General features: G+C 47.3%; 1 protein-coding gene across 3 annotated transcripts in view; it reads right to left on the bottom strand.

The window, feature by feature from the left end:
• Positions 1–21,800, bottom strand: part of MYPT-75D (Myosin phosphatase targeting subunit 75D) — a 393,518-nt gene that overhangs the window by 226,263 nt on the left and 145,455 nt on the right. Inside the window, exon 1 of one of the 3 annotated variants that reach the window (XM_037428769.2) lies at positions 4,841–4,971. The exons of the other annotated variants lie outside the window; for them this stretch is intronic. The gene's annotated coding sequence lies outside the window, so the exon portion shown is untranslated. Of the gene's footprint in view, positions 1–4,840; positions 4,972–21,800 lie in introns of those variants that run through there. 3 annotated transcript variants of the gene reach the window in all.

Below are 21,800 nucleotides of genomic sequence, written 5' to 3'. Positions count from 1 at the left end.
CGAACGAGCGGCAACGCAAACATGAAATGCAAAGCGGAGGCGATGCAAAGCGGGCTGGCAAGATTGATTCAGGTGCTGACGTTCGACGGTTCGCGCGTGTATACACGTACCGACAAGTTCGGACCGTCGTTGCCATTCACCTCGGGTGAAGACACGCTAACGCCGTTGCGCCCGCCATCTCCGCGTCGCGAAATTCAATCGAAAGGGCAACGCAGTGTGCCGTCGTTCGAAAAGAATGCAAATCTTTGGTTCTTTCCAAGGCATGCAAGCTTGCGAGAAAAGGAAGAAGAATCAAGCTCGTCCCATCTGTCGATTTTCGTGATATTGAGCAGTGATGTTCGCGCTGCCATGCAGCATGTTACTATGGCACATCGGCACATCGTTACTAAGTTGGATGTTTTCGGATATACGCGCCTTTTTGCTCTAAAAAGAGCCAAATGCAACTGAATCTGAGAAAACAAATGTTTACTACTGAACATATGGTCGGTGTGCAATAAACTTACACTCGCCAAGATAAAAATGAAAGTAAACAGGCATCGACGTTTCGGGCCCCCTACGGGTCCCTTGATCACAATGAAGATGCCAGCATGGGCATGCGGGCCTGCTCAAACAGTTTTTTGCCAGTGTGTTCCTATCCCCTAAATACCTCATATCTATATCATGGTTAAAATTTACATTGCTAATATCGTCGGTATTCGGGAGTAGAGTTTGTATTTGATTCATATAGATTGGAACATTTCAGATGGGTTCGAACTAGATCATAAAATGGGTCTAAAACTTATTCTTTAAATTCAAGTTTTCCATTACCTTAAATTTACTTCTTTACCTTCGACTGAATTAAATCATTCAGTAAGTGCCGACTTGCGCTAGATAAACTTATTGTGAAACTTATTGTGGAACGTTTAAACACGATAGCACAGCCTTAAATGAAACGGTTTGGATGAGACCATGTTGGTTATTTTCGTCACAACTGTTGGCGCAGCCCTCACTAAACGACTGTTGCTCACATCCATTGAAACAGAAGTAGCACTTGGCTCGTTTATGATAGGAAACGGCCTTTTTGAGTTCACGTTACAATCGGACATTGCCCAATTCTGGTTCCAGATGTTTTGACGTTAAAGAGACTTAGGCGCGCTTTTCGCTCCCGTGAGATTTGGCGTAGTATCGGTTTATGCCTTTGCATCCTTTTTTGATGAAAAAAAAGTGACATATTATGAAGACTGCGCCAAGAGTTGTTAACATAATAAAAAACACGAGAAAAAAGCCGGCCGCATTCCTTAATTGATTTGATTGTACCAGCATGCTGCAAGAGGTGGCTTACTGTGGTCTCGATGGCAATTGTATGCTTATAGAAGCACAAAAAAAAACACGGGACAAGCATTTTGTCCTGTGTATCTCTGCTTCATCCATCGTCCCCCCCCCCCATTCCCCCCCCCCTTGCTTCATAACCATGACCTAATTCCAACAAAATCAGATAATTGTGTTCTCAATTTTATGTTTCAGTGGAAACACTAATGTCAAGCATTTGCATCTTGACTGAAAAGCAGTATGTCACTTCGCAACTTAAGGTAAATCAATACTTGAGGCCTGTGTATTCGAATTTAGGTACACTAACCGCCGTATTCTAGAACATCCATTCCTTCAACACTTCACCTTCACTTGAGAAAGCCGATGGGAGCGCCGTCTCTAGGCACGGCAAGTCACCGCATATCAGCGATAATCTGCTGCGATTCTTGAGTAGCGCGACGTCATTTTCAGCCGTGCGGTGGCGCAGTGCTCAACTCTGTCAAGTGAAGGGTGGCCGTCGAATCGAGGAGCGTTTGTGAATACGGGGGTCATGGTCCTCATAATCCCTCAGCGACCCTCATATTCGTATTGTAGTTTTAAAACGTGAAACCCCAACAATTAGAGAAGATGAATCGGTGTTTGAAGCTCGCCAGGTTGTGTCCTGCAGCGCAACATAAAAAAAAAAAAAGACACTGAATGGGTTCCTTCGACAGACACGCGCTATATGCGAGTAACCCCAATGAGCTGTAAATAATGAATTAATGTAAAGTAACAGCGATATCACGCCCTTTGAAAGTCGAAGTTTAAAGTTGAACGTTGAAAGTCATAGCTCACACATGTGACACGGAGCAGCGCATATAGTACGTACCACGCCGCCGAAAACACCGACAACACTTTCCCACACTGTGTAGCCTCAAGGTATCCGCAAGCGTGAAGCGTGAGCAAAACAACGCTTTCCAGAGAAAAAAAAACAGCAGATATGGCGGTTAAAAGCAACGCTTTCAAGCGTCTGATTCGTTTCGCAGGAGCAACGCCAGAGATTACGCGAGATCACGTAATCATACAACCTTACACGTTACAACAATCACCGCACCCGCGTCTATAGTGGCGGGCCTAGCGCCTAATATGGCGCATTCTACCGCAGCCGAGAAACGTTTCGCCATCGTTACAGATGACTCGAATTCTCAATAGAGGATACAACTACAACCTTTTGGGCTGTAAGGCTGCTTTGTATAATTTTATTTGGGCAATGTATGACAGCGAATGCACCACAAGTTGATCCTCGTTTGCGAAAGGCGTTTCTATGATACACCTTGCTGGATGGTTATGGTGAAACTCTGGTCGTATTTACATGACCGAAACGAAAAAGAAGGCAAACCTTAACGTATCATCACAACAAAACTGACACTATTTCAGAATATGCTGTAGGGGTTCCGAAAAAAAAAGTATCTATAAAAGAAGCTGAACTAACGCGACTAAAGCCGAACATCCAATAGTGACCCAAAACGTTGTACTTCGAAGATCATAACAGATTACGTACGTTAGCCGCACGAGTACGACCCCGAAGAAAGGCGAAGAAAGGCGGTGATGTTCATGCAGCCCTAAAATATTTTCATCACTGTCGATTCTTTACATATCGGGAGAAACTGCGTTTTTTATTTTACTTTGAAAACCGAATCTACTCGAGTAAAATAATGAGACTGACAATGTCCATCCATGAGGTGAAGACCACTTCGCAAATTACAGACCAGCATTAAAGCCCGAAAAGTTGCATAGTTCCTTCGAACCCTGGGTGAACAGGTTGAGCCAATGAATTGATTCGAATTACTTTTATGGTGGCTCGGTGAGCTTTATCTTCCCCCTTCGCTCTGTATATAAGTGAACTCCTTCGAGCTAGTGACCACCAAAAAAAGAGGACCGGATTTCAGAACTATGCAAACTAAACGGCAGAACAGGCAGCCTGTAACGAATGCGAGATGCACAAACCATCTTCCAAATATAGTACCCGACAATTGCTTTTTTTACTGATAAGATCTACGAGGAGATGTTGGCAAGTGGAGCGCGTGAACTGAACGCCGTGAAGGCGAAAGAAAATGTCGACGCGTCGATAAGACATACTGCACAAAACATCAGTAAACATAGATCTCCAATAACGGCGTCAGCGATTTGATGCGCACGGTTGTACACAAAGAGGAAGGAAGTGAACGCATTCCCTCGATTCTTTTCTTCGCAACGGTTTTTTTTTTTTTTTGTCAGATACGCATCATGCTTATCTGCGCTATCCTTCTTTCACTTCTGTATGCGCTCTACAAACGCGTGGTACCAAATTGATACTATGTCACGAAATTGCTAGCGGTGAGCATCTGCATGTCCCCCTCCCCCCCCACACACACACACCATTGTTCTCGTATACATGTACACGTTACCTGCAGCGCTATCTCAAATGGTCGATGTAGCCAAGCGTTATCCTGTATGCAGAATGACGTTACTTAAAAAACGGATCGAGTACTAGATTCACTTTACCCACCAAATGTTGATCATCCTATCGGAGTCATGTGGTTTTGCTATGGATTTAACGCCTGAGAAACCACGATATGAATATGAGAGACGCCGTAGTGAAAGACTCCGTAAATTTCGACTACTTGCACTTCTTCAAGGTGCACATTAAGCACACGGGCCTCAAGCATTCTCGCCTCCATCGCAGCCGCCGCAGTGCTCGTGCGTATACTCTGAAGTTACGTCGTAAAACCTTGCGATGACACAAGCAGCACTTTCGCCTCCACAGAAAATGCAGCCGCCGCGGCCGGGGTTCAATCCAGCGACCTGCGAGTAAGCAGCCGGATACCTTAGCCACTAGACCACCATGGCGGGTGCGTCATCCTAGCTATATATTCAGTCGAAAAGGGCCTTGAGCTGATCACGTAAGCATCAAGCAATGCCCAGAAAGTCGGGCCGTTTTCCAGCCTTGACGCTGTTTCGGCGGTGGTCGATTGCACTATACTGGCGTACCACTGCGCAGTGATTTGTTAGCCACTGACAAAACCTGAACGTGTACACCTTCGAACCACGCACTGGCCCGTCTGCTCACGATACGTGACCCTAACGAAAGCGGTGAGCAATACCCGCCAATGGGGAAAACACCATCGTCAATAATCGTGTGCCGCGCAGTAAGTACCTTATACGAACATATCCACTTTTTTAAGCCCACTGATGTCACTGTATACATATATCAGAAAGCACCGAAATTTCTGCAAGTACGCCATTCGCTTATTTCCGGCGCCTTTCGGCTCGAGAGTCATCGAAAGATCAGTGCAGAAACCAGACACACAAGCAAAGAGAAAGCACGGCGACGGCTGTCACAGAGCAGCTGGGAGCGTATTACAGCGCGCCGCGTGGGGTCTGCGAGCACACCGCGCCCTCCGAGGAATTCCCGCCTTCTCGTTACACGCGCAATATGTTTACGCCGAGACCTTGACCCTGCGTCGTCTCATTCGGCCGCGGGCACGCACGAAAAAGGGGGGAGACAATGTGAAAAAGGCGACTTCGCACTCACACGTCGAGAGGTGGCCCGGCGGTCGAGAAATCGGGGAGACGAATCCGCGCGTGTACAGCGGCGCGTCTTCGGCGAACAGGGCCGCCGCGTGAAACGGGGTCCCGAGGAGGCGCAGTGGGGTCCACCGCGACTGACGACACATCGCGTCGGCCAGCCAGAGGCGACGAACGGAACAAAGGTCAACGGCGCAAAGAAAAAGAAGAAGAAAACCTGGCCGACCGGGCAGAAAGAAGACAACGCGGCGACAACCAGGCGTGGAGAAGATAAAAGAAAAAAGACACGCGCAAGATTAAATGGAAAATGCGTGGAAGGCACACCGCTGGGCAGCCGACGCGAAAGGACGTGGACACACACGCCGCCACAGCGAAGTAGGAGAGAAAAAAAGAATAAAGTAACACGATAAGAAGGAAACCAGAGCGCATATCCATCCCCTCGATAAAGCTCTGAAAGAGGAAAAAGAAATAAAAATGGGGGGAGGGGGGGAATAAGGTCTCCGAATATCCGCACCAAGAATCAAGGTCACCCCTTTCCAGACATCCGCCGAAACAGTGCGAGGTAAAAATGGGCGCGATTCTCTGTGTTATATGAGCGGAAGAATTTTTTTTCCTCCTAAGGTTGGACGTATTAAGTACACAGCGCAGGAAATAGCGCACCGACTGAACTGATACCGTTCAATTCGTGGTCACACTAACACGTTAGTGAAACGGGGTCGAGAACGGAACGCCGTCTAGGTCAGCCCCCAGGGCTAAACATCTACGAAAGCACATCTTTGAAAATCGACGTCGAATCATCGAGAATATCCAGATTCGCGGCTCTGAGACAAGCTGGCGCTCAGTTGTTGCTATGCAGGGCGATCTCTGAACGTGACACGAGTATAATATTTGTCTGCACGCGTGTACCACCTACAACCATAGCTCGGCATACTCACTCATGAGTACACTCACTCATACTCATTTGAGCGTGGTGAGTATAAGTGAGTACTGATGAGTGAGTTTGAACCAATGGCGGATCCAGAGGGGGCGCGGTAGGGTCGATCGCCTTCCCCCCCATACTCTCTGTCAGCACCCTTCCCCCTTCAATTCAGTGCTGGCCGCCCACCTCCTATTAGCAATTAGGACGAATGAGTGAAACCGCTCGGAGCACACATTACCAGTATTTATGCTGCGCAGGGTTTTTTTTTTCCTACTAAAAACAAAGAAGTCATGACACGCCCCTCTCTCCAGTGTTACTATAGGCGACCCCCCCTCCTAAAATCAGTGGCTGGATCCGCCCCCGGTTTGAACGTGGGTGAGTACTCATCAGTGTGAGTATCCGTGAGTATGAACGTGAGTGAGTATTCATGAGTTTGAGTAGACGCGAGTATGAACGTGAGTCAGGGCGAAGGCTGAAAAAATTGTGGTGAATGAGTATGAGCGAGTAGTCCCTCAAAGTGCCGACCTATGCCTAACACACACATAATATACGTACTATACAAGTCCCCCTCCCCTTTTTTTATTTCTTTCCTCGTGCATGCGTCCTTTGTGAAGACTTCAAAATGCCTACCGGAGATTCCAGAGGAGACCACCTTCCGCCGGGTTTCCATCACGAAATGTGTTTTAACAATTGTCTTTATATATTCTGTTCCACCAGACGACAGAACCACTGAGAGGAAGGAACTGCGCTTGCTGGCGCATCCCCCGTGCCAGAAGTACTACTGGTTCAATATGATACTGACGCGTTTCAGTAGGAAGACCAAGCTGAGTACATTAACATGCCAGCCATGGACTGCTCAGGTCATAGAATGGCCTCAACAACAACTACGCACGCTGGCAAAGCGAGAACTATGTAAAAAATATATGAAGTAAAGTCGTGAGCAATACGAGTTTGAACACACGAGCGCGTGGCGAATAGCCTCGGACTCTACATCGGCTGATTATATAAGTGACGACTTTTGAATGGGGGAAAAGAAGAAATAAGCGCCGTTCCGTTACTGCCTGTCTCGCAATGGAGGGCACCTTCACAGTTCTGCGCAGGGGATGGGGGTAAGGAAGGCTTAAAAAAGGATAGGAAGGAATTAAAGGTATAGAGAGAAGGGCAGGAAGAGAGGGACGCAAATGGACAGCCACATACGGAAGTAAAGAGAAGATAGGAAAGATGGACACAGTCGCGGAAGTCCGAGAATGGGGCACCACTCCAGCGATACCTCTTGTCGTCATCAGGAGATGGCGTAGGGCGAGCCTAGAGTTACTGTATATGCTACCTTTAGGTAGCGTATAAAGTAACTCTAGGCGAGCCAGTCGGCCAGAGCTGCGCTGTCGTGCTGCGGCCGTTGTCGGAAGTGGAAAGGGCGGCGACTTCTGGTATCTGTTGACACTCCCGCCTAGGCATTGTTGCTGCAAAACGGCGGCTTATTGCATGTTAGTAGCTGCCAGCGGTGATATGAAAATCAGACCGAATCACCCATGTAGCTGCTCGGATATCAGCTGTGGCGTATACGCTGCCGTTACGTCATGCCCGTATTATATGTAGGCGGTATCGGATGCACACTTTGATGCACGTCTTTCACTTTCTTTTTCGCGCATTTTTCTTCGTGTTATCGTTGCTAGCGGCAGATTACACGCAATTATCTGCCGTTTCCCGCAACGCTATTATCTGCGTTTCCCGCAACGCTATTAGCCCCAACAAGTTGGAGTGGCGCCGCCTGGTGGAAGGCTTGCGTGACATCACGGCACGGACTCTTCGAATCTTGCTGTGGCACGCGTATACATCGCTCGCTTCGAACACCGTTGCGCTGCCAGCGTTCACTTTTTCCTTGTGTCACTTTTAAAATAAATGACGAGAGCAGCATCCATGAGGATTCTGATAGAACAATGAAAAAATTCCGCCATATCTACGAAGTGAATGATGATGAGTGGGCGAAGCTCCGGAGGTAAACCTGGTAAACCATGAATCCTCTGTACATTTTGCCCACTCTATTTTATTACATCACTCCCCCTAGCGTACGTCGCCGCACTAAATCGAACGATTGCCTTCAACCAATGACACGCGCCATATGTGACATCATTCCTATTTTATAAGATCTCGCGTCTTTCATCAACTACAAGTACCGCTTTCTAGTTAATAACATCTTGCATCTTTTCATCATCAGCTACAAGTACCACCATCTAGTAAACACTACAACTAAACGAGAGGTGGCTACATACAGGAGACGGTACCGCCATCTAGTGAACACTGCAAGAACTAAACTAGAAGTGGCTACATACAGGGGACGGTACCGCCATCTAGTGAACACTGCAAGAACTAAACTAGAGGTGGCTACATACAGGCTACAGGGGACGCACAGCCCACGCCCTAAGGAGCTTCGCCCCTAAAACTTTTTCAGTAGAATCACCAACGGTGCCTGCGCTCCAGCATACGCTTTTTGATGAGCCTTGTTATGGTGTCGCGCTGCTTGCTTCGAAGATGGGTTCAATTCTCGGCCACGGTAGCCGCACTCCGACGGGGCTGAACAGCAAGACGATGCATGTGCAGCAGGTTGAAAAATGCGAGGTGGCCACAAATACTGCGCAGCATGCCTCGCAAGCATGTTACGCTTCTGAAATGTATACGACAGCGTACTTGCGTTTCAGGTTGTGTTGTTCCCGGACGATTCCTTTACAAAGATGTGATAGTTTTCGCTTCCACAATTGATTTTCGCTTTCAAAATTTGTATCGGACGCATCGGAGTAACTGCTGGCAGCGTTCTTTTCTTTTCCTGTGGGCACGTGCTTAATGTTAATATCGAGTGTCGCAAAATATTTCGAATGCGCTCGCCCGAAACTACCGCCGCAGCTGTTGCGTTAGATTTTCTTGTGTGTAGTTGCTCATATTTCCTCACGTTATTTAGCTTCATGTTTTCGTGAATAATTTCGGCACTCCGTTTCACTAGAAAAACAAGTTAAGGCTCCGTTTCACTAGAAAAACAAGTTGAGGTTAGTTGCGGAAACTGCAACTGATTTCAGATAGTGATTACGTCCTATAGCACCTGTGCTGTCACGCTTGCAAGTACCAGTTTAGATAGCAACCTGATGAATAAATGTTTTACACGGGTGATTACCCCAAAACAGCATCAATCTGTATATGAGCATGACGTGCTAGGCCAATCGTTGCTTCATTGAGGCAAAAAAGCGTTTCATTATCAAGTAGGCCGCGAAGCGGAGTACGCCATCGAAACAGTTCATATCAGCCCCGCCGCGGTGGTCTAGTGGCTAAGGTACTCGGCTGCTGACCCGCAGGTCGCGGGCTAGAATCCCGGCTGCGGCGGCTGCATTTCCGATGGAGGCGGAAATGTTGGAGGCCCGTGTGCTCAGATTTGGGTGCACGTTAAAGAACCCCAGGTGGTCGAAATTTCCGGAGCCCTCCACTATGGCGTCTCTCATAATCATATAGTGGTTTTGGGACGTTAATTCCCACATATCAATCAATCAAAACAGTTCATATCAACTTTCTGGCGTTTGTACGACTATGTCGTCCGTTTCTTACTTTCGCCGTTCGCTTGTGCTGTCAGGGTAAGTCGACTTTTATTTTAGAATATAATACGCGTCAATGAGATCCACTTATAAACGTTTTGTTTTAGAGAAGCTTTATTTACGCCGTCGTGTTCACTTTTGAGCCGAATCTCCGCTCAACACAAGCCTCGCAGTCACATATACCGTCATTTCTATCACTCCAACGGGCCCCTTAAGAAATTCGCATAGACGGTGGCGCCACACGTTCCTCTAGTTATTATTGTGAGAATCTCTATGACGATAGTACATACATAGGATACCAGACCCGCAGAGCTCACCCTCCCCCCCCCCTTTTTTTTTTCCCAAACCTGATCTCGCTTTTGCAATTTCACCTGAACAGTGACGCTCACAATACAGCTAAAAGAATTACTAATAAAAATAAAAACAGACGCAGCACCAGCACTGCCACTGGAAGTGAGAGGTACGAGTGGGCTCGGTCAGGCCCCGGAAACTCACTACTTTCGGTTTCAAGGAACATGCACGCTCGTAGCGGTTGCCGGGCATCCTAAGATCCGGTTCAACGGAGGTTGATGTGGAACGGAGGTTGATGTGGATGTTCGCATTTATTGGCTTTCACAAGTTTTTAAAATAAACTTCGGCGCCCCGTGAAGAACTTCTCTTTAGTTTATATGTTTTGTCTTATTCCTTATTTCGTGAATTTTGATTGACTGATCGATATGTGGGGTTTAACGTCCCAAAACCACAATGTGATTATGAGATAGTGGAGGGATCCGGAAATGTCGACCACCTGGTGTCCTTTAACGTGCACCCAAATCTGAGCACACGGGCCCACAACATTTCCGCCTCCATCGGAAGTGCAGCCGCCACAGCCGGGATTCGGTCCGCGACCTGCGGGTCAGCAGCCGAGTACCTTAGCCACTAGACTACCGCGGTGGGGCAGTTCATAAATTATAAATCAGGTGAAGCGCGAAAAGTGATTGACTTGCGTTCGTAGCGCTTGCCTCTCGCTCAGCAATATTAGAAGCTGGATCTCACTCGGTTATCTCGGTCGGTTGCCGTGTTAACTACGAGATAGATAAAGACCGCAAGTTGTGGCGGGCAGAAAATGGACCGCAGTGAGCTATACGCCGAACAAGTAAACCATGCATTCGTCAAAGATGGCTTAATCGGGCAACACATGTTTTGCGCGGCTCTGCGGTGTGCTAACATGGTATTTCTAGTTCCGCGAAGGTTTTACAGCGTTTCCTGAAAGCAATGGGTGAGCACAAGAACTTGGACCAATTATTGGAGCAGGTATTGATTTTACATGAGTACACATATGAGTAAACCCAGTGCTCCGCAAGCCTGACTGGACTGATAGAAGTTCAGTGTCGCTTGACTAATTGGTGAAGGCGGCAGCGAAGCTCCTGTCGGGAAAAGGCGTTTATTTAAAGGCTTGAATTCGAGTTTTTTTTTTCAGCAACATAGATTTAGTTTCTTTTACTTTCGGCGTGTAGTTCAAATGATATCAAGTAACTATAGGCTGCTTCCTGCTCGTGAAATTCTTGTAGCCACAGTTTGAAAATTTGTGAGCCTCTACTTCTAATAGTATCTCTCAAGTGCACGTGATGGACATTTATAAATGCTTCAAAAAATTATGACAGAGAATGTCAATGGAGCCAACGTTCTGACAAGTGAACGTTTCTTCGTCAACACAGTTGCCTTGACAAAGACAAGCCAACTTGCCAAAACAGTGTTTCCAGCGACGTTCTTTCTCGAAAAACTTCTGATCGCTTCAAGCCTCTCCATGTCTCTGAACTTCAATCTAGGTACTCAACTTCTGTGAAAAAACTATGCGCGCCGTCATAACAAACATGATTGAATCAAATGGACGTGCCTTGCTTGCGATTGTTGAGAATTTTCGCATTGATTCGGATATTTTAGGGTCAACGTTTGCTCATTAAGTCCGTATGTCAGTTGTAAGTTAAAGCTGCTCTTATAGATTGGCACTTTCACACTACGTGTATGTCTGTGTTTTTATAGAAAACATGCAATAAAAAAGTTCTTTTCATTTGTGCAGATCGAGTTTTGTCTTACTGAGAAATCAGTCAGCTCAACTTTCGCCTCTTCAGCAAACACAAAAAAAAAGATTAACAAAATTTTAGGAATTGCCGTATCGCCCAAGCGGCCCGCGCACCTAAAAAAAGGCACGAGCTTATTCCGCTTGCATGCGAACTGGGAAAAGAGGGCTTCCACGGCAACCCTCCTGCTCTCGATTTTTTTTGTCCTTTCCCTCTACTGCAGGACGCCGTCATGAAAGAAACTTCATGTTCGTGATTTATGTCTAGTAGGATGCCCGGCAACCGCCAGCGGTCAAAGCGGCGCTGCCACTGCCGAGAGCGAATGCATAGAAGGTTTAGAGAGTCCCCGCCCCCTGCGACTCGGTCACACTGCCACCGAAGGAACCGGCGCATTCGTTTCGGAATACCCAAGAAGCGACGCAGCTGGTTTATTTGCCCGAGGCTTCTCGTCATCGGTTGCTCATCATCACAGGCCTTGAGATGCTTGGCGCGCGGCGTTGTTCGAGCTGCTCGGAGAATAATGGCTTCTCGATCGTGTCACGGATGCGTAAGCTGCCGAAGGAAGAGCAGCTGGGATCAGCCGCAGTTCTCACTAGAGCCGCTAGTTTACGCGGGATGACACAAATGTAGGTAACAGGACCGCACCTCGGATCCAATATAGACGTTCATTTGTCACCGAGGTTTTCCCACTGTCAGTGGACGCAAGCAATAAAAAGGATAAAAACACTGTGCTGCGTTTCGACGCAGCTCAACTTGCAGCTGCTGAAAAGGAGCACGAGAAAAATACGCTTTTCAATCAGCGCCAAGAGCTTGTGGGGGCAAAATATTCAAACTACTCCTGAGGTCAGCAAAAAATACCTCGCATTCAGGCGATGCGCCGTATAGCAACGTATCATCGGCTTTGCTTTGGTCCCACTTGCACGGCGAGAAAGGCGTCGAGGAATATCGCGCTTCGCGGTGCGCCCGTGCGAACAAAGGCAAGGTGGGCGCTAAGAGACGCGGCACCATACAGTCCATGTCATCACACGCCGTGAGCAGTGCTATAGAAATGGTAACACAAAGCAGCGGCACTTGAAGACTTTAGAGAGGCAGCGCGGAGCGCACGTGAGCTGCGATACGACTATATGACCTCAACTTAGCGAAGCTCAATACGGTTCCGCATTAACGCACCCCTCACTCATAATTTGATCACCACGCCATTCGCATCTCCACGGACTCCAAGACGTCCCGTTCATTTTCGTTCCTAATGAAACGGTAGCACCGAAAAGAAGAAAAATCGAACGACAGAATACATGCGTTTCACAAATAGCCACTATTCAGAACTGCGCAATAGCTGATTATCATAATTGCGGTCATTTGGCTTACATATCAGCATTATGTGGTTGACGCAAAGCTACACCCGCGGAGCGCCCAAACATGATTGATTTGATTGATTGATTTGTGGGGTTTAACGTCTCAAAACCACCATATGATTATGAGAGACACCGTAGTGGAGGGCTCCGGAGATTTTGACCACCTGGGGTTCTTTAACGTGAACCCAAATCTGAGCACACGGGCCTACAACATTTCCGCCTCCATCGGAAATGCAGCCGCCGCAGCTGGGATTCGAACCCGCGACCTGCGGGTCAGCAGCCGAGTACCTTAGCCACTAGACCACCATGGCGGGGCGAGCGCCCAAACATAAGCACTCGGGAAATACATAGGAATATTCGGTGTCGCGCGTTTGTGTGCGTGCCTGTGTGCGCGCGTGTGTGCGCGCGTGTGTGACGTCCAGTTTAACTACTCTTTATGAGTTATTTGTGTATTTCAGTCAGAACCAGAGTTCAATCACTGTCTGCCACGTCTTTAGAGCGTCGTGGCTCCGTACGCGGTCGCGAATGTACGAGTTTCATGTTCACACAAGAACAGCCCTTTGGAAGCTTTCGTGAGCGCACTGAAGCGCGTAACCTGGCAACGTTTTCCGTTCCTCTCTTGCAGCAGAACGTTCACGCCTCCTTCGGCGCAGATATCAAGACGGCCTGACGGATGCGACCGACCTCAAAGGCCTTTTAACTCAACCAGCTCTTCATCATGGTTACACATCTATGCAAGTCCTATGCGCAGCCTCAAGATCTTGAAATTTATGCGCTGCAGTAGCTCTGTTGTAATGTTCGATCGCTGCAAAAATAAAAAAATCATAATAAAGCGAGCGATCTGCACTAAAACGAGAGAAGGTAGCATGCGTGTGCAAGTGCACGCTGCGCTATACGAGTGGTTAAAGAAAGAAGAGAGAAAAAAAAAACGCGCGGGTGCGACCACATAGATATTATAGCAGGCTGCTGCACCAGGCGTCAGTGTATAGCAACATGATATATGTTGGCAACACACTTTCTTTTAGTTTTTTCCAAACAATATTTTCGGAAATCTAGGCTGAGAGACTATCAATATACATTAACGTGCGATAAAAGACAGACCATGTAAAGACTCGAACAAAGAATACACGTCAAGCTAACTTAATGTCCGAAATTTCAGAAAAATGCGCCTCCTCGTTTTTGTCTTCTGTATCTTACCGCGTAGACATAATGGGATAATGAGGTCGAATGCGCAAGCTCAACTTGATCGCAAATTTCACTAATGTACCAAATGAGCGCGCGAGCACCCCATTTCAGTGAACTCACACAAGTGCGCAGAGAGAGCCCGTTGTTGTGACTGGCGCCAGAGCTGACGAAGGAGCGGCGCTCTTTGGATCTTCAAACAAGTAGCCGACCGGCCGGCTGCATATATGACCGCCAGGCATTGTCCCTCCTAGCCGGAGAGTGAGACGTCATGTCGCCACGACGCCGTAAGCCGTTCGAGAGACGACAAGGAGTACAGCATCTTCCTCGGAAGAGACCGCGGCAGCCGTTACCAATCGCCCCGCTAATTAAGCAAGCAGTTCGGCGGACCCTTTGAAGTATGCTGTCTTGAGCTTGGGACCCCTCGACCAGCGGCACACACACGACGAGGAAGAGCCCCGCTGGCGCCACCTTGGATTGCAGTGATCACGGCTCAATATTGGACGTTCACGTGGGCCGTGCATGCTCTTCACCCTCGCCGGCTGTGTGCGATCTGTGATTGGACAGTAACCTCTGCACGTGTTCTTTGATCTAGGGATCTGGGGAGAACATACCCTTTATAATGAGCCAACCGGCTCATTCGAAGGAGCGCCATGTAGAGGAACGCCAGATTCGAAGGCTCGCCATGTAAGAAAGAGCTCGTCATGTACGAGAGCTCACAATGTACATAATGTAAATAAACCCTCTTCGAGTCTCTCTTCCTCCTGCCCCGACAACTTCATCCCGGGCCTCCGGTGCCTGCAAACCCCGGTCGCAACACTGTGCATCGAGTTTGGGCTGAGCCAGATTATATCGCGAGCATATTCTGCTGTAGGGTAGGCCTGAAGGAAGCACGCCGGCAAATACATAAATATTAATTAAATAATTATCTATTATTATTTATAGAAAAAAAACTCCCAAGCATTTCCCCGAGGGTGAACATGGTAAAGTGCGAATACACGGGGTGATGCTATGAGGGGTATTTATTAATTCGCACTATTATATTTATTAATCACACTATGGTGCCTTTATGGTGTAATGGTTCCTGGGAATCGCAATTTCATCACACGGGGGAGTTTACGTTAACTCATAGGCGAATGCCAACGGATTTTAACTTTACTCCCCCTCACGACCCGCTCTCGACGGGAGACTGAGAGAGAAGTTGGGCGCGCGAGAGAGAGGGGTGCGCGCGCAGCTGCAGCGAGCGAGGACAGCGGAGGAGCGAGCGAAGGGGGAGTGGGTATAAGGCGCGTTACTGACACCGATATCAGCGTCGCGTCCGTGGCTTATTCGGTAGAGCGTCGCCCTGCGGCCCGCCAAGTCCTCTTTCTTTTAAAGATAGAAGACTGCGGACGCCGCCGACGGCGGTGGATGGTTTGGGGTCGCTTGTAAAGTGTATTCACACTTAATAAATAAATTCAACCATCTCCGTTTGGCGGATACTGAAAAGACAACGAAGCTGGAGGCCTTTTCTTCAACACGCTGTCTTTTTTATTATATTTTGCAGGTCTCAAGAATGTATACTACTGCTCTTTCATAAACACAGTACGTTTAACTTTGAAGTGGTAGTATAGTTGTATTGCACTGACCATACTACTCTTATAGAGAGGTTTACAAGGAAGCTTAAACTGCTCCCGTCGATTCTTTTTAGTGAACCAGTGGCGAGATGCGGTATTTACCGAACTTCGATGGCAACAGTCACTTACTACGACGACAGTTTTCTGATAAGCCGCACAGTGACACATGCCCGCCCACCGGACGAATATTTACTGAGCCAGAGAAGAGTCATGAAATTTACCCAGCATCTGAGGCACACCCACGTTTGTGACCAGCGTCACCACGGCGGCGCCATGAACGCGTCGACTAAGAACAGTTACGCTGTTAATAAAACATTCATTGCTGCTCCAGCTACACCACTGACGCTGAAAAACTAAGTGGAACACAGATCCGTAAGCGTGACTCCAGGCCTATACAATAGAAACTTCAACGTTTGCGAGAGTACAATTGCGAATGCACAAAGCGAAATCTTGTACAAAACACTCACACCAAGTTTAAAAGCCTGGCAGCGAAAGTATCATCCCAGGACAACAAAAAAAAATGCGCACGTATGTTTCAAAATGTAGTTACGAATCTGTTTAGGTAGAAAGAACGCCCCTTGAAGAGGCGGATTTCTAAAGCTCCTTTAAAAGATTTGATCAGCTGTAAATATTTCAGACGGAACTAGCAGCAGCTGAAAGGAAAACGGCGGGATGGAGGTTTAAACACCCACCTGCAGCTATAGCAGGCTCAACTGTTCTTGCTAGTCAGCTTGTTTGTTGCTTTTTATACGCACATTGTTCACAAAAAGGACTACTACGTAGGAAATAGCTTATGCAGCATCTCTAAGCCACTACGCTAAGAGCGCAACTTTGGGCCTTTTCAAGTGCAGAGGATCACTCGAGCCCTCAGCAGTGGTGAAGAAAAAGATATTTTCGATCCGAAGAAGCATCAAAGCTTTAAGAATAATTCCAAAGAAAAAAAAAAGCAGCTACAGTTACTTCAGGTTACACCGCCGCGTGCAGTTTGACATTTACGACTCCAGCATATCTCTTCCGTGAAGCTTAAGGACAAGTAACTATTGAACACGATGACATACCATGGCGCCACAATGCGGACGAATCCCTGTGACGTACGTGGTCGCATGGCTTCCGAAATGGCGAGCGCCGGCCATCTCGGAGGCCATGGTGGTTGGAGCCCTCTCGCGCGCAGCCGCCATTGCGTCTTTTCTTATTTTTATTCTTGTCGTACTTCACTCAACAGAATCATAAAAAATGCTGCCGCAGCTTCTTCACTGACTGTACGAAGTGCTGAATAACAACTGCTCCGGAAAAGTTTTACGCTTCTCATGCCTGACTGCGGCCGTCGCCTGCCATGGCCACATATATGAAAACCACGGTGGCCGAGCGTACAGTTTTTGTGAATGGTAACGACTCATTCCGTGTAGAATTGAAGCATCGAATCGGTATTCACGCGTGCTTGCGGCAAAGAGACCTACTTTTGCCGAAATAAATGCGCCCAACCACGCTGCATTCATTGTACACGTTTGCATCTAAAGACGGGCCACGGTTGACACGACAAGCATGCGCAAATTTTTGTTTAGCACACATATGTCCTTATGAAGCAGAGCGCAAGTGGATTCCCCGCTTTGTGGAAAGCAACTCTTACAGCCGCAACCTTTCTGTTACGATACCGGGCAAACGCGTGAGTCACACGCACGCGCGTGCCTCATACGGGTAACTACGGGTATGCCTAACTACGGGTAAATTTTCACACCAGAAAAAGTTCCTCGGCGGCACGATTCTAAGATTTATTGCGAAAATTTTGTACGGTCGTCAAACGGTGCGCATCCGATCGCCATCGAGCCACAGATGGATGAAAATTATGAATAATTGGTTCAGTTCCACAGCTTTTACGAAGAGGTAAAATTCGTGATTAAAATATGCGATCTCGAACGGTCTCGATTAGCGTAGCGAATGGACTGCGCGCCAGCCGGGTTATTTTGTGCCCTTGAAAGGGCATTCTGCGAGGGTACGTCTTGCGTACCGTGATATAAACGACAATTTCATGGTTCAGTAAAAATGCCAATTTCCAGTTTTTTTTTGTTTTTTTTTTACATCTCCATTCATAAGCTGTGCGACATTCCACGGTAGCTATTAGAGGATGAATCAGTTTTCGAAGCTGGCCGCATTTTCGCCTGTAGATCAAAACAACATTGAGGAGGAGCTGTGGGCCCGTTCTATAGAGACGTGTAAGCAAGAAACCATGTGAGCTGAAGTCACGGACGAGAGGGCACCACCTCGACGAAATTGGGGGAGGGGGGCAGATGTGGTAGACTGTTATATTGTGCGCTTTTCGCCGTGCGAAAACATTTCGGTGAGGATGGGGGGGGGGGGGGGCACAAATTTGGTGTATCACCACCTGACTACACCACTGGCGGACAGAAACCCGGTGTGGTCGAGTACACACATGGGGACCGACAACTGGAGAATAGAGGGGGGTGGGGGTAGCATGACTGTGGTAGAAGTTACCTTGGGGAAAGAACTAGCTTTAGCAGACTGCAGGGATTGATTTATCAGTTGATTTGTGGGGTTTAACGTCCCAAAACCACCGTATGATTATGAGAGACGCCGTAGTGGAGGGCTCCGGAAATTTCGACCACCTGGGGTTCTTTAACGTGCACCTAAATCTGAGCACACGGGCCTACACCACGTCCGCCTCCATCAGAAGTGCAGCCGCCGCAACCGGGATTCGATCCCGCGACCTGCGGGTCAGCAGCCGAGTACCTTAGCCACTAGACCACCGCGGCGAGGCAGCAGACTGGAGCGGCACATGTATGATGTAAGAACGAAGGGTTGGTCGAACGCGCTGGCCGAAACACGCAGAAGCAAATGGCCACAAAATATACCGGACTAGGGTTGAATTAACAAAAATCAAGAAAAAGAACTGGACTTCCGGGATTTATCTTGACTCTCTGAGAATTCAGACGATGGCGCACATTTTTAACTGTTATGACAACTTCCAACACATGTACGCACATACGTCGTATTTTTAAAATATACATAATCCTACTGTTTGCACATTTATTTTTCCATTGAACGAGGATCCCATGCGATAACTTAAACGTTCTGCTTTTATGTGAACAATCGTGCATGGTCGGTGCCTATTTTAACCCCATAGGCTTGAATTAACAACAACATAGAAGGAGAGAAGTGACAGTGGTACTGCCAGCGGCCATGCCAGTGTCATCGTGTACGAAGCGCTATGTGGCGCAACGCCGACCACTTTTAATGCAACTTTCCAGATTGTGTGGTCTGTAGAAGTCCGCACACATGAAGTGAGGGCAAAACAACGCTGTTCAAAAGTGAAAACACCACGAAGTCACAGTTAAAAACAACGCATCCAAGCGCCCGCTTTCCTTGATACAACTCTGCACGTCACAGCTATTGCAGCACTCGCTCCTCCAGTGGTGAGCCTCACGCACAATAGTTACGAAAGCTAAAACATTTGTAAGCCTCAATGAAAATTATTAACTAGCATAGCTTCCCGGCATTTCCAGATATTTTTTCCTCGGTTATATCCAAGTTATGACTAGAATATCGCGTAGGTACACTCTAAAAACCGCGGAGGGTATCGAAGGAGTAAAGAGGCCAAGTTACTCTTCAAAGTGTTGTTCTACTCTCGCAAAGCATCAGATAGGGTACTATAATTTTCACTTTATGAAACGAGACTGAAACTCTTCCTTTCTTTTAGAGAGTGAAATGCCCATATACTCCTCAGGCATGATAGAGTAAAACGCGATTATACTCCCACCCTTGATTACTTTTAGATGCGTCGGCACACCGCGAGTGATTAGCACTACGCAATAACCACACATATATGCAGTAAAATATACTGCATTCGTTGAGGAGTTGTAGAGACGATTAACAAAAGTACAGCGTTTCCAGTGCGCGCCAGCGAATTCCAGCGCACTGAAAGACGCCTGTAATTCTTGATATTCACGGTTTTAGCTTTGGATCTGCGTAGTGAAATAAGCGAATACTATCATTATATCGGTCAAGATAGACACTCAACGCAAACGGCTATAACATTCTCCTTATATTAATATTAAGGTTTTTCGCTACGACCATCGCACACGGGCGGTGGTGTCATAAGCATAACGTACGGTGCGGCTACAGTGAAGTATTATGGCTTTAGTCGTAGAAGGTGAACAAGAGTGACCAAAAATATGTCCAAGGGGTCAAAAAACAAAATAAATTGTTTAGTGTACTCAGAAGCGCGATGTTTTGTACGAAGAAATGACTACCCACTTAGCGAGTCAGCGCAAATGGGGTTCATATAATTCGTTGCGCAAATATTCTGTTTCTACTGTAATAGACGTGTAGGATAGACGTTCTAATCTCACGAAGCAACAAACAAACACGGTAAACACATTAGCTACAGTCCGGCTGGTTTTGAGAAGCACGGAAACACTTAAATCTATGCATCTAAAAAGAAAATGCTAACATGTTACAAACATGACTTATGACAAAAAAATTAGCGCCTATTAGCCCTCTATCAGTGTGGTGTAGTAGTTAGCGTGGCAAGCTAGCAATCTGTAGTGCGTTTAGAGTTTGAAAGTTCGAGTACTTCTGGGTCATTTTTTTCACATTTACTTACTTTTTGTCGTGGTGTTCGTATTTAGCTACCCTTACAATCCGCGCACGCGGAGATCCGTCAACAACAATTACAAAGCCCGATTTCGCCACAAGTTCTGCCTTTTTTTGTGAGGTGTACTGTTACTCTCTTCGGTGGGGTCCTGCTACTCTGCTTCGGGCAGCGTTATGTTACTCTGTTGAGAGAGAGTATACGTGCCTTGACCCGTTCGGGGGAATCAGTGCTCTGCCTCAACAAGATGCGACTTACTCGCCTGCAAGACAGTGAAATATGGGACAAGAAAATACTCTCCCAAAAAAGAGTGCCCAGCACTAGTTTTTAGAGTGTACATTGTAGCTAAACAGATCTCTCACACACTCCACACATTCACCCACACACATGCATAGTGTGCGTGTGCGTATTTGCGTGCGCGCATGTGCGCATGCGTGCGTGCGTGTGTGTGCGTGTGCGCGCATGTGCGCATGCGTGTGTGTGTGCGTGTGCGTGTTAGCGCGCAGGATGAGGGGCCATGCACTTATTCAAAAAGGGATCTAAATTTTCCTTAAGGAGCCAAAAAAATTTAGAAGTGGCTTGTTCGGGAAGCAGGTGTTACAAAGGAATCAAGCGTGCAGTGTTTCGCCAGCACTGTTAGAAGAAAAAAATTGCGTACCTTTCCTTGAAGGCGCAAGGCTAACGAAACAGAGGAGCTGGTGGGAACATAGGTAGTCGTTGTTGCTGTTTCGCTAAACGTTGCATGTTTCACTGTAGTTTCTTCCTCAATTTCTTCTTTCTCTTGTCTGCTTTTCTTTTCCTCGTGTCTGTTGATTCCCGTTTTTTCCCCTCTATATCCCCCTTTGTCGGTCTTTCCATCTTTCTATAGTTTTTTTTCTCGCTTTCAATTAGCTCCTTTCAATCTGTTTTTATCACGCCCTATTCCTTTCTCTCTCTCTCTCTCTCTCTCTCTCTCTCTCTCTCTCTCTCTGATTCCCTCTATTTCTTTACCGTCTTTATTTCCTATTTCTGCCATTCCTTCTGTCTATTTCTCTTTTTCTACGCTAAGCTTTACTCTCTATCTCCTCCTCATCACCTTCACATCAGTCCTCCTCGCTGATTGGTTAAGACTCCGGATTGTGGGTATGAGGGTTCGAATCTCACCTCGCAGATTTTTCTCTCCTCTAGAATTTCTCTCTGTCCCTACCTTTATTTCTCCTATTTGTTTCTGTGTAGTCATTGTTTCACCAAGCAGAGTTAGGGCTTTCCACGTCGAAGCAATGCGCAGCCGCGTTTTGAACCCCCTACCTCAATTTAGTGAAGAGAAATTCCCAAGGTCACGCACCCTTACCCTTAAGGCCGCAACAACATCTCGACCATATTTGACCGCTGTTCCAAATGGTGCAACTAGCACGTTTAGGGCACCTTCAAGAAAGAGCTTTGTCTCGCATGACTACTGTACGCGGTCAACTGATGTTGCTTCATTTTGCGCGTTTTCAACAACGGGGAGAACAGCGTACAGCCGAAATGAGAAAAAGTCACATAGACTCAGCGCTTGGAGCAGTAGTCCATCCGCTTTTTTTGCGTGGCCATTTTCTTTGTGGCAGGGCCGGCAATTGCACTCAGCAATGCTTATCGCAGTTTCTCGCACAGCTGACAAGAGACCAAGACGTTCGCA

This window comes from Rhipicephalus microplus, chromosome X, assembly GCF_043290135.1.
Source record: "Rhipicephalus microplus isolate Deutch F79 chromosome X, USDA_Rmic, whole genome shotgun sequence".
Classification (NCBI taxonomy): Eukaryota; Metazoa; Arthropoda; class Arachnida; order Ixodida; family Ixodidae; genus Rhipicephalus; species Rhipicephalus microplus.
Note: the sequence above shows the minus strand (reverse complement) of the source record. Positions and strands in the feature narration are given on the sequence as shown.